Source organism: Aotus nancymaae, unplaced genomic scaffold, assembly GCF_030222135.1.
Source record: "Aotus nancymaae isolate 86718 unplaced genomic scaffold, 86718_ANA_hifiasm-v0.15.2.pri h1tg000007l, whole genome shotgun sequence".
Classification (NCBI taxonomy): Eukaryota; Metazoa; Chordata; class Mammalia; order Primates; family Aotidae; genus Aotus; species Aotus nancymaae.
This window is the reverse complement of record NW_026988418.1, coordinates 37,505,846-37,523,709: the sequence shown is the minus strand read 5'-3', so window position 1 is coordinate 37,523,709 and position 17,864 is coordinate 37,505,846. Positions and strand designations below refer to the sequence as shown.

Below are 17,864 nucleotides of genomic sequence, written 5' to 3'. Positions count from 1 at the left end.
ATAGTTTTGCCCCATCCAGGTCCCACTCCCCCTGGGTGGCCCACTCACTGGAAATTCCACCTACCTGCCAATAGCAGCTGGCCCCGTCCACGTCCTCCTTCGCTGCAACCAATCAGAACGCCTCCACTCTCTATAAAACCCCACGCCCAAGAGGAGTCAAGCGCTACTTCTCTGGCCCCTCCTGTCGGACCACAGAACCTCGCCCAGGAGCCGATTAAATTTCTTTATTTCAATAACTGGCCTCAGTTGCCTCATTTAAACTTCACAAGCAGTTGCTTCATTTAAACCTTACACACGGGAAGATGAATTTCCAAAGTATACAGCTTTCAGGTTATGTGACTTGAAAAAATATAGATTTTTATGCTTTTAGAGCAGGCAAGGGTCAGCACACTTTTCCTGTAAAGGACCAGACGGTAAATATTTTAGGCTTTGTGAACCATATGGTCTCTTGCAACTACTTCACTCTGCTGTTGTGGTGCAAACACAGACATAGATAATACGTAAACAAGTGAGTGTGGCTGTATTCCAATAAAACTTTACAGAAACAGGCAGGGAGTTGGATTTGGCAATCAGTTGTAGTTCACCAATCTCTTCTTTAGAGCAGCAGATAAGTCCTATACATGTTGCTCTCCTAAGCTGCCTTCTACCTTAGGGCCGAACAATGATATCTCAGTGAATGTAGCATCTCCACACATCTTAGATTTTCATAGCTTCTCCTAGGAGAGGAATGTTAAAGACTAAAATGCATGAGCCAATGGAAAACAGAAAAAATACCCAGTTTATATTTATTTAGTGTTTGCCATATATTAGACATGTAGAAATTGCATTCTCACTTCACCTTCATTGCAACCTAATGAAGAAGATGACATTCTTATTTTTATCTTATAGCTGAGAAATTTGAGACTTGGAGAGCTCAACTAACTTGCCCAAGGTCACGGGTTACAAGTCGTAGAAGTTGAATTTGAACTCAGGTCTATCTGAGCCCAAGCTTTTAACCACTACTTTATACTAATGGCCACTGGGTAGTTACATAAATAAAAATCACAAAACCAATTTTATTGATGGAAGATAAAAGCAGAAACTAGATTGAAGTCTACAGAGCAATACATATTCTTTTCCCCTTTTGGATTGAGAAAAGTTCAAAGGCCATCTTTGTTGATTTTAGATCTCTGGGCTCCTTTGTGTGAATTCAGATCCCTGCAAGAAATTCCATGTTCCTTTGTTCTTTATGACAAGCCAGTCCGAATGGGAAGGTTTTAAAACTCCCTCAACTCTTTGAACATGCAGAACATTGATCTTCACAAACCATTTGAAATACCCTAAGGAGGTTACAAAATTACAAGCAATTTTTTTTTTTTTTTTTAAATGAATGTATACCAAACCTCTGGGACCTTTTGCCTCATCACACAACACCAAAGCTTTCCTCTCCTCCTCTGTGTATTCTTTGCTGTCAGACCCTGAATAACAAAATGGTATTATGTCACCAGGGTGCCTTGTTCTCATTGAAAAGCTCTTCTCCTGCCAGTAATGTGGGGGCTCTTACCCCACTCTGGCATGATATGCTGTGATGCCTCTTTGAATCCTGGGGCAACCCAGGGTTTGACATTTCCTGCTGAGTCAACCACTGCTCCTGGCTTCTGTATTGACAGGAACATGACTGTGGATTCCGTAAGAAGTTCTCTGTGGCCTTCTACACAGCCAGACCTCGACGGTCATTTTTATATTGGTATTTATTAAGCTTTGATATGTGGCACACCAGAAACACACTCCTTCAGAATAGAAGCCATGCTTTGTTACTTATCTCTGTAGTCCTGGCATTTGGGCACAGAGTTTACTTGCAACACTTATTTTAAAAACAAATTTGGTTGAAATGAGTTCCTGGCCATTTCTTCAGCCTCATCTCTCAGCCTCAATGTTCTGTGCAGGTTGGTCATGTGGTCAGAAACTCGGGGTGTGAATTGGACTGAGCCAGTTTCCAGTCTGGGCACCTCTACTTCCTGGCTGCTGTCCTTGAGCAAATTAATTTACCTTCCTGTGCCTCACATACCTTTTTTGTACCATGAGGATGATAATAGTGCCTATCACATATGTGGGTATTTGTGAGAATTATATGAGATAGTATACACGCCAAGTGCTTAGAAGAATCCCTAACACACAGGAGGTGCTCAGTATTAGCTACCTTATTATTGTTGTTCTTATTCTCATTCTCATTTATGCTTGCGGCATTCCTTCCTTCCCCTCTTCCACTAGATAATGCTACTCATCTTTCAGGCCTCGGCTTCCCCGTCCCCAACACTTGGTTAGATGCCCTCTTTAGCATGTCCTTTATCACAATGAAGACTATCATCTTTGATTCTTTGTCTGTGTCCCCAGTATCCAGCTCATAGCCCATGCTAAGTAGAATACTTACTATATAATTGAATGTATAGAAAGTAGGTATAAAAGAGCAAATAAATTGGCTACATCTCCTTCCAGTCCCAAAGTACCTCAGCCAGAGCAATCCTTTCAGAATCAGCCTAATGAACTTACCTCTCTGCGCAAACCCCTGTGGTGGCACACATCTCAATCACAGTAAATCTCCAAGTACTGCCAGTGGCCTCTTCCCCTTCATGAAGTGGCCCCCTTACTTCCCTACTACATCTCCTACTACACTTCCCCATCATCATTTTCCTTCATCTGGCCTCCGGGCTGTGTTCTCTGAATCTACAGACATAATCCCACCTTGGAATTCGCATTTGCTGTTCCTAGAACTTGCAAGGCTGATCCCCAGGGACTTGCGGTTCTCTTGTTCACTTAATTCGCATCTTTGCTCAAATGCTGCCTTCTGGGTGAGGCTTTCCTTCGCCATTCTGTTTGAAATTGCGAACTACATCTCTTTCTTCACTCCCTATTCTCCATACCTACTTTAATACTATATAATTTACTTTTTAAAAAGTTGCCTGTCACTCTCCTCTCACATTAGAATAAAACCTCCATGAGGGAAGAGATTATTTTTTGTGTTTGATTTGCTGCTGTTATCTCCAGAGCCTAGAGGTAAAAGCTTTCGATATTTGCTAAATGAATGAATACATTAGATTAAAATATGCTCATTGTTCTTAGAACCAAGAAAAATGACAAATATTTTATGAGCATCATTCAGAGATTTATGTGACCTTTTCCGAATGCATTTTCCTGTGCAATTTTTTAATAGGGAGAAGTTGTGTGGAGATTCCACAGTGAGTCACCAGTTGGCCCTATATACCCCAGCTCTGGCCGCAGCCAGCGGAACTCCACAGCAGCCCTGGAGTCCACACAGTGTCAGGTGCAGAAGACTTGCCCTTTGCTACCTAATAGACCAAACCCCCTCTATTTCTGGCAGGCCCACAGAGCTATTCCCTTTGCCTGTTTCCATAACCATCTGAATGGGGCAGAGATCAGGATGTTAAAATTCCCAACCGACTCTTCAGAATGCCTCTAAATACTTCTGATGGTAATTGCCACACAGTTACTATGTATTTTGAAGAGTTTTCATATAAAATTCACCAGAGTCTTTGTGGACACAAAAACTACTGGACTGTGTTTGTGGCTGGCCACAGTTAGGCTCTTGGCAAAATGCCAATGCTTTGCAAAAACAATTTTTGGTGAAAGCAACAACTCCACATTCACTTATGCCTTTGGAATTGTGGCCTGATAGAACTGCCTTGTTCTCCCAGATATGTGTATAAACAAACACAAATATCATGCTCAAAATTTGATGATACATGTCTTTACAAATCCATATGGAAGTATCAAGTGGGATAATGTCTATAGATGTGTTTTTTGAAATCATAGATGTTAGAAAATTTATTTCACATACAATTCCTTATTTAATCTTCCCAGCAACCATGTGGTATTGGTATTATTATATAAATATTTTTTTCCTTGAAGAAACTGAAGTGCAAATTGGTCAGGCAACTTGCCTCAGGTCACCTGGCTGGTAAGAGGGAAGAGAAGATTCAGACAGGACCCACTGAGGTTCATTGTTTTTCCTGCTCCACAGCGTGGCTGTGTTATAGAAACCTTGTGATCTGTTGCAGTGAATACATGGGGTTTCCCTTCTTATTAGTGATTTGGATTCTTCAATTTCCAGTGGGCAGTTGGACTTGGGAGTTAGAAGTGTAGGCTTCTGATCCTGCACCTACTGAAGCTTTAGATCATGCAGTGCTGGATTTTATGTGTTCATAGTCTAATCTTGAATCCCCTCTACAGATAAAGTTTCCATTAAATCCAGGGGCTAAAGCTAAGGTAAAAAGACTACAGATTTTCAACCTAAGAAATATACTACTTTTAATCCATATTTGAATCAAATGATCAATATTCTAATCAGAAAATGAATCATATTCTGGAATTGTTTCCTGGGGTATTTCTCTCTCTCTCTCTCTCTCTCTCTCTCTCTCTCTCTCTCTCTCTCACACACACACACACACACACACACTCTCACACTCACACTGTCTCTCTCTCTCTCTTCAGGGGCCAGAAAAACAGGTACTTACATTTTGGGAATATGCAGGAAAAAGACAGATTCCCTCTTTTTCATGCTACTTTTTAAATGTATAGTACCCTCAGGAGTAGGTCTTCTATACTGTGTGGGGAGAATTAGTCATGCAACTCCTACTACAAATATTCCCCAAGCACCATTCTGGAAGTGTACCCCTTGGTCTACCTTTTAATATGAGACACCAAGCTGAAAGGAAATCCTGTCTAGGGAACGGGTAATCTGAGCTGCTGCAGGTTCCCATAGGAACACTAGGAACTCACTGCCTTATTTATGCACATTTGCGGCAGCTGCCGCCTTTGGTTTCTGGCTCTTAGTAAGTACAAGCAGCAGCTCCAAGAGCAGATCTATCCTAAATGTCTCTCTGTGAAGCCCTTGAGTCCATAGCCTTCTATTTGTGTCTGGACCCGATTCAACAAGGGCCTGAATGCTTCACCTGCTATATTAAGTTTCCAATAGAGCCTGAACCAGAGTTTTTAAAAAAGAACAATCCCTGGCCAGCGAACCAGCATGAGAGCATTGGAAAAGTGATAAGGCCGATAGTAATTACTGCCTGTCATCTATCATTGGAGGGATGTTGATCTATCTCCCTCATCTGAATGTTTTTACTCTACCTGAATCTCAGTTACCTGTTTAGAAGATTAACAACAGTTGGATGCAGCCCCAGAATCACTCTGGGCTTTTGAGTAGTTATGATTCATAGCAGAAATGGCATTATGAATAGACCAGCACAGGCTTTAAAGAAATTCTGACTTATTCTCAGGGATCAAAACACTTAACATTTCAGTAGAAATAGCAAGAAACATTCACTCACCCATTTATTCATTCATGTATTCATTTATTAGACCTTGTGCCCCTCTTATCATAAATTTATCACGCTTTGCTGAAATGGCTTGTTCACCAACTCTGTGAGAATAAGGACTGGGACCATTTTGTTGATCACTGTGATCTCCGTGCTAGGAATATAGTGTGTCTTTACCAATCATTTTCCAAATGAAGGAAGGCAGAAAGGAAATGAAAAAGGCTTTATGGAAATAGTAGCATTTAATTTTGACTGCATATATCTATATATATAAGTATATATATATGCATATACACACATACATAATGCATTTACATGTATGTGTGTGTGAGAGAGAGATAAGGTAAGGATTTATTGTACTAGAATACATATTTCATAAAATAGTTAACATTTATTGAACAGTAACTACCTGCCAGGCATTGTTTTAAGTGACTTACATAGATTGTTTCATTTAATCCTCACAATGACCATGAAGTAAGTATCATCATTATGCCCATTTTATAGATTAGGAAGCAAATAGCCACTTGAAAGAAGTTAATGAGCTTGGGCAAGATCACACAGAGAAAACGGCAGTGCCACAATGTGAACCCAGCCAGTCCTACTGGGAGCACGTGCTCCTTATCACTACAATACACAACCTCCAAATATATCCTAATTTCAGCTCTACAAACTTCTATGGTGATGGAGAGAGGACATTATCTAAAAATATTCTGAAGTTGAAGCTGTTGCCCAAAGGAGAAACAGCTATAAGAACACTCTGTCCAGTGAGGGCACCCAGAGCAGAGAAAGTGGATCTGCGCTTCCACAGATAGGACCCACACACTGCCACAGGGACCTTGTGGACTATTCAATCTTCCCTTCACCTCTGCTCCCATCACCACTATTCACAGCTGTGCAAGTTAAAGCTCCAAGCAATCCTTCCCAAGATGAGCCAGCTCCACATGTAACTTACAGGTTTAAGTTTCATAAGGGGCTTTTTAGACCTGTTAAACCCACCCCAGCTGCTTAGACATGTTGCAGATCAGAAGGGACTACTTTCTTTATCACCGCCTCATAGACCAAGTCCCAAATACCAGATAGTATGCCCCAGGCCTCCCTTCCTTCTTCCTTTTCTTTTGTTCTCAGTGTCTTAAAAATGGAGGTATACCATACAGTTGCCATTTAAAGAAGGATTGATTTTTCCCATTTTCTTGAAGCTGTGAGACAAAAATATTGGTGTTTTGCCAAAAATTTTGGAAAAGGAGGAAGGAAAAGGTCAAAGGAGACAAGTAAGGACTGAGAGATAAAGAGCCAGAGGCAGAGGAGGCAACAGGGAAACGGATGGATGAGCCTCAGAAATGAGAAGCTTGATTTCTCCATCCCAGGTAAAGAGAGAATCCATGCAGTCATAGAGATCCTGGAGGGGCTGAGGAAGAAAGGTGGTGGAAATCATGCAAGGTAGTCTCAGATTCTTCAGAAAAGTCAGAGGCGAGGTCACTTCAATTCTGTTTGTGTATTTAAATGCCATATCTTAAAATCTCACACTAAGGATGCTAGTTTAGTCAACTTTTGAAAAATTGAATGATAGTTTATAATCAAAGCATATGAGGACGCAAATGCAGAAGAAATGACACAATGGACTTTGTGGACTCAGGGGGAAAGGGTGGGAAGTGGGAGAGGGATAAAAGACAACAAATTGAGTTCAGTGTATCCTGCTTGGATGATGGGTGCTCCAAAATCGCACAAATCACCACGAAAGAACTTACTCATGTAACCAAATATCTCCTGTCCCCCAAAACCCTGTGGACATAAAAAATAAAATATATATATGAGCTTGGGCAAGATCACACAGAGAAAACTGCAGTGCCATATAAGTATATTGTATTCTAGGCGTAGATAGTGAACATATCACAACAGAATGGTAAACATTATAAACTTAAAGCTTTGGTTTATCTTAACTATAACATATCTTCATTATAGGTACTTGTCCTCACATTAGAAAAATTTCATGTATAAAATTTAATTTTGTTTTAAAGTTATATTCTGTGGGATTATTTTCTAAGACTATTTACTTTATAAAAAGATTCTTAGATATTTTTATCTCTATTATTCTAGCCTTTCTATTATTTTAGTTTAAAGAATCAATTCAAAAATTATACTTTTAAAGTAAGGTAATGTGTTTTAAATTAAAGTCTAAATACTTCTTAAATAATCCATATTTGTAAATGTTGTTTTAAAAATGCACCCTTTACTTACAGAAAATAAATTATAAAAAAGCAAAATATGTGTTCGAAACACTAATATAACAATTTTGAGCTTAAAAAGCAGATATTATTTTGAAAACGCCATTAATGATGGATTATAAAGCCTCTGCACTGACAGTATGCTTCCCAGATAGGCATCAGGTAAAACACAGGAATCAAAAACTTCGTCATGATCAGTAGAATCCACTAACATCTGTAAGTAGTGGGAGCTATAGAGCCACCCTAAAAATAAGGCATATTGGGGTGGGAGAATCAGAGGCCCTTGAGGTGAGAACAGCATCTCAGGAGCAAACAAGAGTCTATAGCTGCCCTTTGGATGCATTGGTCCCTTTAGATAAATAAGAACGAAAATGCTGTGGAAATCTCATAAATAAAAACAATGAAAGGAGTGTGCCGTAAGAGGCTATGTGGAAACAGTAGATGAAAATAAATATAAAGGTAGAACTCTTTTCAATTTCTATTAATGACCTAATCATTCTTCTAGCCATCCAGACTGAAAAGCAGACTGTCACATCTGACAACTCTTTTCCTCCATCGATCAGCAAACCCTCTCCATCTACTCCACTGGGCCAATATATCTCAACATCTATTTTAATCTCTGCTTCTTCTTAACTGGGAACCTCCTGATCCACCATCTGTCCTCTAGTACCCTGCACACAACTGCCATATTAATCTTCTGAAAGTGCTGTTCTAGCCAGGTCATCACTTGCTCAAAAACTTTGAATGACTTCCTGCTGTATGCTGACCACAGTCAAAGATTGTTACATTATGTACTAACTAAAGCATTGGTTCTCAAAGTGTGATGCCTGGGACATCAGCCTACCCTGGGAACTGGTTAGAAATGCAAATTTTTCACTCTACATTGCACCTGCTGAATCAGAAACTCTGGTAGTGGGCCCAGCAATTTGTGTCTTAAAAAGTCTTCCACGTGATTCTGGTGCATTTTCAAGTTTGCGAGCCATTGGCTTTGTGATTGGGACCATGACCTCTGGCTGTCTTAGTTTCAAATCCTCTTTCTGTTTACCAGTTGTATTCCTCACATAAGACACTTTCTAAGCCTCAGTTTCCTCATCGATGAAATGGAACCTAATTGAGGTTTCCATTGTGAGTTAGACATAGCAGATTACATATAATGTTTAGCACACAGCCCACACATATGGAGCTCTCCATAAATACCACTATTACTAACTATTATTAATAAAGGCTGGCCCCGCTCTGATTCTAAACACTTTCTACAGGCTGACCCAGTTGGCCCACTTACTATTTCCGATGCAGCCTGGTACCACTAGCACAGTACCTTGCTCATATAAGTACTTGAGCATTTGATGTATGAATCAGTGAGGAGCTAATGCCAGAAAATTATTGATACTAATTAAGTGCCTTAGGGAAGAAGCAGCTTAGTTTGAAATTGGATGGAGTGAAAATTCTAATGAACGTTAATGAGGCATTGATTTACTATCTGACCTGAGAAAATATGATAAACCACTTGTCTTTTATTCCCATCTGTAAAATGGGATTAATGTTATTAACTTTTGTTTTTTTAAAAGAATTACCTCTACAAGATATATTGCGTATAGAAAGTGCCCACAGGTGTTGAGAATGATTTGTGTAATACACAATAAGGAACAACATCTACCAAAATAGGGGTGGGGGAAAAGCTAAATTAAGTAACCCCCATCAACAGAGCTGGGACAATAATGTTTTAGTTTTCATTTTTTTGAATTGCTATCAGCGTTTTCTCATAATGATGCTTATGGGAGAATGCATTGTAAATATTTCTTTTAGACTTCCGTAGAGAGGCTGCTGGAGAAAATATTGTCTATCGTGTGGTTAACAATTGTTGAGAGCATTTTTGTGAACTGGCAATAAGGGCATTTCATCTATGTAGAATATTCTAACATTGAAAAATCCCAGAAGTAAGCTGCCTTAACTTGTTATAATAAGGGTTGGGGAAACATGTGGCTGTATGAGGGCACATTCATCATTACTACTGTAGAAATAATGCTGGAATTAGTGAAGGGGAATATGCAATGCTGTCTATATATATGAAGTAGACACCATATTATTATCATTTGTAACATGTAATACTTGCCATGACTTGTTATTCCTCTTTTAAATATAGCAAGACTAACTAAAGCCTGATTCTGACAATACCAAACTGGATTTCCTCTGCCACTGGGCATTCTTTTTCTCTCTCTAGGCCATCCTCAACGAAGCTGTGGAAATGTCCTTCTTTTTAAACACGGCTGACCATGTGACTTACTGCCAAAGTCCCATGGCCCACAGTAGTGAGGTCCCATGGCCCAGGTCCCATGTGGCAGGCCTGGGTCTATTTCTCCAGTTTCAGCCTCATTTGCTCCCTCCTCATATAGGCAGGCCTTATCCACCATGAACTTCTTTCTCACAGTTTTTCTCACACACTAAGTCCCACAGTAAAAGAACTTGATCTCTTTTCTATGACACCTCATGCCTTGTATTGTACAGATTTGATAATGCCTTCCTGACTCAACTATTCTTATCTTATGTCAGAAATCATTTGTTATTTTTCCTTTATTTTTGTCATTTAGCAACATATCTAGAAATTAGGAATCCCTTCCACATCCATGTAAATAGTGATTGAGCAGGTGAATGAACAAACAAATGGATAGTAACATTCACTGAGTAGTCTTCAACATTAACCTTTTTTTTTTTTTTGGCTAATTGGAAATTTCAGAACAGAAAGAAATGACCAAATTTTTTTTAAAAATTGAAATACCAAAGTTATTATCAGTAAAAATGTGGATGATTTGCACTTCAGACCAAATTCCCAAACTAGTTCCAGTTCAAAGATTCGCAAAGGATGACCTCACCAGTAACTGGATTGTACTTTCCTTCCCCTCTAGTGAGGCTCCTAAAGACATCAGTACTACTCTCTCCATTTACATTTTCTGCAAAAGCAAGTCCTTTCTTCTCAACTGAGTCAGATATCAGAACCTTGAAGGCAGCTGGGAGGTAAACTGACTCTATGGGCCATTAGGTTGGCATGTGTAAGTATAGTCCTTTTAACAACTAATGATCTCCAGTCTAAAGAAATAGCCAATTTAGGAAGACTAGGCTTCTGAAGAGAAAAACCTCAGACTTCCCTTAGCTTTTATCACACTTATTTTTTGACCTACTTGAATGTCATTGCCAGATTCAGCTTTTAGTTATTTCCATCAGTGTTCAGTCTCCATCCCTCACCTGTTGTGTCTTCCCACCTCAAACCATGATCCCCTTAGTTTGACTACATCGGATGTCAGCCACCTGCCCAACCTGAGTTATGTCCGACCTCAATTACTTGCAGTCTCTTCCTGACTTCTGCCCTAATTAGACTCGTGCCTCTTGGAGAACTGGTTGCCAACAGCAACCATCAGAGAAACTTCGGTTAAACAGCATACCCTTTCCTCGTATCATTTCGATACGTATGGGCACAATAAAATGTTAGAATTTCACCTTAACTTTGGTTAACAATATATTTATTGTCTGAGAAAGCACCAAAAACATCTGTTAAGTCTCATACTGGGTTAGGTGTGGGTTTTCTGCATAGTCCCAAATGATGAAGGAAAAATAACACGACTATGACCCTCATGAAGGGCACTGACCTAACATCCAGTCTGGAGACTGTTTTCTTCCTAAGCTCTGCAAAGCTCTCCCATCCCGTGTATTTGTTTCGTAGGCTGCCATAAGAAAGTTTCGAACACTTGGAGGTTTCAAACAACAGAGGTGTATTCTTTCACTGTTTTGAAGGTTAAAAATCCGGAGTCAGGTGTTGGCAAGGTTGGTTCCTTCTGAAGGAATAGTCTGAGGAATAATTCTGTGCCTGTGTCCTAGCTTCTGGTAAGGAATCCTTATATTCCTTGGCTTCGAGGTGCAGCACTTCAGTCTGCCTCTATCATCTTCACATGGCATCTCCTGTATGTCTCTGTTGTTTTCTTCTTCTTTAATTTTTGAGATGACATCTTGCTCTGTTGCCCAAGCTGGAGTGCAGTGGCATGGTCTCGGCTCACTGCAACCTCTGCTCCCTGGGTTCAAGCAATTCCCCTGCCTCAGCCTCCCTAGTAGCTGAGATTACAGGTGTCTGACCCCATGTCTGGCTAATTTTTGTGTTTTGAGTAGAGACAGGGTTTCACCATGTTGACCAGCTGGTCTCGAACTCCTGACCTCGTTATCTGCCTGCCTCAGCCTCCCAAAGTGCTGGGATTACAGAAGTGAGCCACCACGCCCAGCCTTCTGTCCTCTGCTTATAAGGACAAAGTCATCTTGAATTAAGGACCCTGCTCCAGTATAAACTCCTATTAACTTCTCACATCTGCAACAACCCTGTTTCCAAATAGGGTCACATTTTGAGTCACTGGGGTCTGAGACTTCAACATATCTTTTTAGGGGATACAATACAACCCATAATATCCCTTCATATTTTTATCACAATCTCGATCTTGTTTTTATCATAAATTCCAAACAGAATTTCTTATGCTGTCCTGGAAAGAGCACATATGGCTTTGGGTTTAGATAGACTGGAGTCAACCCAGCTTCCCTACTTACTATCTCAGGAGATGTTTCTTGTTTTGACCAGTTTTCCCATCTTCAAAATGGAGATAATATCTACCTTGCAAGTAATTGGGAATATTATATTAATAATATGTATACTAGCACATAGTAAGTTCTCAATAAATTCTATCAAGACTTTTCTTCTTAAGTGAATAACTGTTAGATACAGAGAAAAAAATAGCAATTTCTCTTAAAATGAACGTTTCGTCAATGCTCCCCTTTTACTTAAACTCTTCCTCTTGATAAGGAACTTATGCGCAAGTGTATATACGATTACACAAATTGCCAAAATCATCACAAAGCCCTTTCAGTTTGTCAGCTTGTGAGTCTCTGACAAATACATAAAATTGTGTGAAAATGCTTTAAAACAATTGCTCCTAGCATTTTGGTATTTATTAGACAGTATCTTATACTTGATTGTGAAAATAAACAAGAGAATAAATGATCTGGATTTAAATGCTCTATAAAATCTGCATTACAAGATTCTGTTCTATGATTCATAAAGGAAGCTTCTATTTTGGTGTGGCTGGGTAAATTTGGTTATGTAAACTTTGAATAGCCTTTGAATGGAAAAACGCAGTCATCGTTTACTGCCTGACAACCTTTTCATGGGCGAGAGAGGCAGGCACTGTATCACCAAAGATAACTTTACTTAATTAGCTGTTCGAAGATTATTTACTACCCTTAGTCTATAGGAAAACAAAGGTCTGTCAGCATCAGATGCATCTGAGCTTTGCAGATGTAGTTGTGGCTTCTTGAAATCTTTAAAGATTCATCTAAAATATGCTTTCAGGTCTCCTTTTTGTGAAACTTTGACAGGATAATAGAATTAGATTTGCTGAATTTCACTAAACTGTAAAGTAATGTGTCATCAGCTTCACTTACTTTCCAAAAAATATTTCTCTCTGGTAATGCTCATCAATCTAGCTTTTCAACCCCTAAACATGAAACTGAAACAGAAAGGATGACTCCATCAGTTACGCAAGTGACAAGATGTTAAACATTTAACACTCCCACATAGTAGCACCAGCTGCCTCTGGATGAAGCAGATTTGCTTAGGTTTGGCATAGAGAAAAGAAGGAAGACGAGGAGAAGAAAAATGAAAGGAAGAGGAACTCCTCTTGCAGCGAGAATGCAAAGTTCTCTGCAGATGTGCAGGAGTCTGAAGTGGGATGCGCCTACTGCACAAACCTTTTCTCCAGAGGGAACATTGCAAAGACAACCATCATCAGGTCTGCAACTCCTAGTACCAGGGCCCCTGCATCCCCACCGTTTCATGGACTCACTCTGATAAGAGCACTTAGTGCACTGGATTAAAATAATGAAGGGATGCGGCTTCAGTAAATTCCCACATCCCAGTATAGTTTCTCAATAAATATCAGCTGAATTAATGAACCAGGAAAGCACACATGGGCCTCTGGTTCATCCGGACTCCTTTTCCACAACCATTTCCTCATCTCAGGCACCTCTGCTCTAATCTCAGGCCAGTGAAACAGTATCGACTGAGGAAGCTGTGTGCTAAGTTGATTCTAACAGCAACATCCTTTGACTTTGTTAACAGCCCAAAAGTAGCATCAACTTTAAAGAGTCAAGACTATTTTCCTCTGTAAGTGTCTTGTCAAGAGGCACATTAGTGAAAGGGTAAAAGGCATCTACAGTTTTCCACAGTGAGCCATTTACCTGGAGGAGGGACAGGAAAGGCCAGCTTTAGGGGTTCACATAGTGACCCCATCATAAGGCTTGTTAACAGAGAAGTGTTCCTTGTAGAGTGAGGCATGCTGCAGGGGGTGCCCATTTTGAAGAACACAGTATGAAGCTCCCAACAGTGAAGACAGAACAGTATAAATAGCAGCCCATCAGTGGTAGGTGTTTGTTCTTTCACTCACTGGACTTTTGATGAGTAACTACCATGTGCCAGGCATTATTCCAGGCACTAAAGGATGAAGGCAGGAGGGGGTGGTGTGGGAGTGGAGATGCATATAAAGAGGAATAAGGCATATGGCTGAGATGCTGGACAGTTAACTCGGTAGGTCTCAGATTCAACATCCACCTTTTAATGTAGAGATTAACAAACTACAAGCTGTGAGACCTTTGGGTAAGTTAATTTCTTTCTTTTGGTGTTTTTGTTATTATGGCTGGATTTTTTTTACATCTTTATTTCTCTTTCCTCACCATTTAAAGAGACAGACTTATAAACAGAGGATCATGTGTGTGATGTCATCAGTATAGGATTAGTTGAGTGCCATGAGCCACCCTGCAGTACTGCCTGATTTGCATGGTTCTGGGGGCCAATTCTGGGTTCAAGGTGGAGTTCTACTGTGTCTATGTCACTCACGTCTCATCTAGATTACCATATTATCTCTAGCTTCATGTCTGAGTCTGTGCAGTGACTCATAGTAAACACAGCTGCAGAAATCATGCTCCTTCAGGGTCCCTCACAGTTTTGAGTCATGCCCTAGCACAATTTCAATAAAGACTGGTTGGTCTCATCCAGACCATTTCATGCTCACTGAATGAATGAAGAGAAGAGTCTGAGGTCTCAGTGACTGGAAGGGAAGCTGCGTAAAGGAAAGCTGCTCTCTCTTCCTTCCAATTTTCCTTGGGTACTGAACTCACTTGTCTCTCCATGTTCTATTATTTATACGTCTATTGACTTTAAATCCTCATCTATGGCTTCTGTTGTTCAAGATCCTATATATGTCTTTCCCAAAAAGAAAGTTTATTTAACAAAGTATAACACATACATCTTGGTAGTTTTGAACAAATTACAGACAGACAAAGTGTTATCTAATTTAATGAGCAGTAATTTTTTTTTTTTTTTTTTTTTTTTTTTTTGAGAGATGGAGTCTCATGCTGTCACCCAGGCTGGAGTGCAATGGCACAATCTTGGCTCACTGCAACCTCCGCCTCCTGGGTTCAAGCGATTCTCCTGCCTCAGCCTCCCAAGCTGGGACTACAGGCACATGGCACCATGCCCAGCGAATTTTTTGTATTTTTACTGGAGAAGGGGTTTCACCATGTAAGCCAGGATGGTCTCGATCTCCTGACCTCATGATCCACTTGCCTCAGCCTCCCAAAGTGCTGGGATTACAGGCATGAGCCACTGCACCCAGCCAATGAGCAGCAATTTTTTAAAAGTTCAAGAGATTGACAATCTCTCAATACTTTGTTTTCTCCTTTTATTCAGATTTTTTTAAAAGGTGAGAATTGATTGCCCTCTGTGCTAATAATCTCAGAAAGTAAAAATCAGGGAACAAAAATTGTAGTTAAGCATCTGTAAGTCATGTTTAAACTCAGAATTGTCTATCCTTTACAAAAGAAATAAAATAGCAAAATGATACACAAGCAACAGAAAATTTGTTTATAACATTGAAATTCAAGCTGGGCACCTAGGCTCATATCTGTAATACCAGCACTTTGGAAAGCAAGCAGATTGTTTAAGCTCAGGAGTTCAAGACCAGCCTGGGCGACTTGGCAAAACCCTGTCTCTACAAACAATGCAAAAATTAGCCAACTGTGGTGGTGTGCACCTGTAGTTCCAGCTACTTGGTGAGCTAAGGAGGGAGAATTACCGAGCCTGAGGAGGCTGAGGTTGCAGTGAGCCATAATCGTACAACTGTACTGGGTAACACAGTGGGACCCTGTCTCAAAAAAAAAAAAAAATGAAATTCAGATCACTGAAACCAGAAGGTAGTTCACAGGAACATTTCAAAGTCAAACACAACACTCTATTCCTTAACATATATGATATGTCAAAAACAACAATCAACATTTTAATACGGGGTTTTGTCCTCAATTTTATTTATTTCATAATTTCATAATTCATTTCCCTCTATGGTTAAGCTGATAAAATATTATTGAAGAAAAGAGTACACAATTTATCTTTCCCTAAACAATAAAGGACGGTTTTTTAAATAAAATAAAAATCATTCATTTGTGTAAAACCAGTACATTTAGATTTGTTGGTTTTCAAGCATCTTAAATCTTTTCTATTTTTATGTAGTACTCCAGCATTTAGCAGCCACATTCACAACTGATTATCGTTTTGTTTTGAGGGATCACAGAGAAAAATTGAAATCCTCAAAAGTCATTTTCCTGATTTCTGTCATTGTCATAAATAGCTGCTGGGTAGAAAATATCCAGAAACCTTTAAGTTATTCTATATGGCAACTTGACTGAAGAATGGTCAACATTGTCAAATTTGACAATCAGGTAGTGTAAATATGTAAGGAAAAGCTATGAGAAATTTATGGGTAAAGTTGCTCTTTAATGAGGAAAAAGGAGTGTTTTGCTATCTCAAAGAGAATAAGTGATAAAAAGAAGACGAAAGTGTCTGAATAAAGATCCTGAATTTCAGATAGATACAGGCTTTCATTTCTCAGCCTCAGAAAGGGGTTTATCCATCTGTGAATAGAACTGAAATAGGAGACATTTATCTTTAGTTTAAAACAAAACAACCTAAGTTTCTCAGGGATGATATTAAGTGTTTTATATAAATTTTTTGCAGCCCTTTTGAAAAACAGACAAGGTAATATCATGATCCTTCTTTTAGTTACTGAAGCCCAAGTTTACACTGTTCTTAAAGGCAGAGGTGGGATTAGAACATATACCTCTGGCTTCAAAATCAAAGCCGTTTTTCAGCATTGCACAGTAACTCCCACTTCCATTATCAGCAAAGTATCCATTCTCCTGAGCAACTCTTCTACCAGAAGGATGCCCTGGGTGGGGCTCTGACCCATGGCTTGCTGTTGGTTTTCTCAGTTTGTGTGCAATCTCCCGTGCTACCGATCTGGCAGACTGATTAGCTAGTTATCCTCTGAATGCAGTTGGCCTCCTGGCCTGCAGACTATTTTTTTAGACGCTTTTCTCTCGGCCTTTTGTAGAGTTTGGTGTCCAGATTTACCAATTTTAGAACTACTCTGGCCAGGTTTAAGTCCTATATCAGGCATTTGACATCTGTATTTAGGGGACTTTATTTTTTCTCATCTGTGAAATAGAAAACATCATAATACCTTCTTTATTTTTATGAAGATTAAATGAGCTAACACATTTAAAGTACCATACCCTGTTACCTGGTACAAAATAAGCACTTAATGTGGTTAGACTTATGATGGTTATTATTAGTTCCATCTGTATCTCTTTGCCAAGACCACCTCTTGCAAGCGAGTATCCACATGCCCTTTAACCTGATGGAATGGCTGCCTGCCTCTCCTTTTTCTTAGTAATGCCTCCATCTGTGATAGATGAACCTAGAGTCGTGTGCCCATTATTGTGTACAATCACACTGCAATATAATACATTTGGGGTCTATCTTCCATACAAACTACTTAAAGGTAAAAATACTATATATTGTTTGTGTTAGATGACCCTAGAGTCATGTGCCCATTATTCTATACAGTCACACTGCATTATAATACATTTGGGGTCTATTTTCCATCCAAACTGCTTAAAGAAATATTTAAAGAAAACTACTTAGAAACATTACATTATGTTTGCTTTTTGACATCTTTGATTCCTGGCAAACTCCTGACAATATAGGGACTCTGCAAATGTTTGTTGAATGAACACTCGACTAACCAGAGAGGGAAAAGATAAAAATGCTGCTTCAATTTTCAGGTTTTGTAATTCCAAAGGTACTTGAGTTCCTTAGTCTCAGAGCCCATGATCCTGGATGACTAGTTCATGCCACGGCACACTAAAATACCATATTAGTAGGGAAAACCAACATGGCTAAAACAAG

General features: G+C 39.5%; 2 protein-coding genes across 3 annotated transcripts in view; one reads left to right on the top strand and one right to left on the bottom strand.

Annotated features, from left to right (window-relative positions):
* The window catches only part of TNNI3K (TNNI3 interacting kinase), a 335,970-nt gene that overhangs the window by 16,968 nt on the left and 301,138 nt on the right, over positions 1-17,864 (bottom strand). The window lies entirely within an intron of this gene.
* The window catches only part of LRRC53 (leucine rich repeat containing 53), a 44,068-nt gene continuing 40,296 nt past the window's right edge, over positions 14,093-17,864 (top strand). For both annotated transcript variants that reach the window (XM_064372511.1, XM_064372510.1), the window contains exon 1: positions 14,093-14,219. The gene's annotated coding sequence lies outside the window, so the exon portion shown is untranslated. The remainder of the gene's footprint in view (positions 14,220-17,864) is intronic.